Source organism: Nannospalax galili, unplaced genomic scaffold (genome assembly GCF_000622305.1).
Source record: "Nannospalax galili isolate Female #2095 unplaced genomic scaffold, S.galili_v1.0 scaffold104, whole genome shotgun sequence".
NCBI lineage: Eukaryota > Metazoa > Chordata > Mammalia > Rodentia > Spalacidae > Nannospalax > Nannospalax galili.
This window is the reverse complement of record NW_008353596.1, coordinates 505,785-506,279: the sequence shown is the minus strand read 5'-3', so window position 1 is coordinate 506,279 and position 495 is coordinate 505,785.

Genomic DNA, 495 nt, shown 5'->3' with positions numbered 1-495 from the left:
GGGGTGCCAACAACACAGCAGACAGTAGCAGGGATATCAGAGTATAAGGGCTCTAGTGGGGGGAGGGAGGCTATGGGTGGGTGCTATCTGGAAAGTTGGGGTAAAAATAAATAAATTTTTTTTAAAATTTAAAAAATAATGATTCTTCAAAGCATAAAAATTAGCTCCTTAATAATTAGTAGATGTGAAAAACATTGCCATTGAAGTCTACCTGATGACTTTATATCTATGCTCAGATGCCAAGATGCTCAGAAAGTAACCGACTGTGACTGGTGATGATCAGATATAAAGAGATTAGAAACGCATGTGCAGACATCTCAATGTCAATTGCATTAAAAATGAATTTTCCTGTATGAAACTGTATATTTTAATAATGAAATGGAGATCTTTTTTAAAGGTTGAAACCTCATTTAATTTTCTGTCTTGTAGGGTTTATACTGAGTACAATATTGTATAACTGTATTAACTCAACTGTAAACCTAAATATTAGTTTTG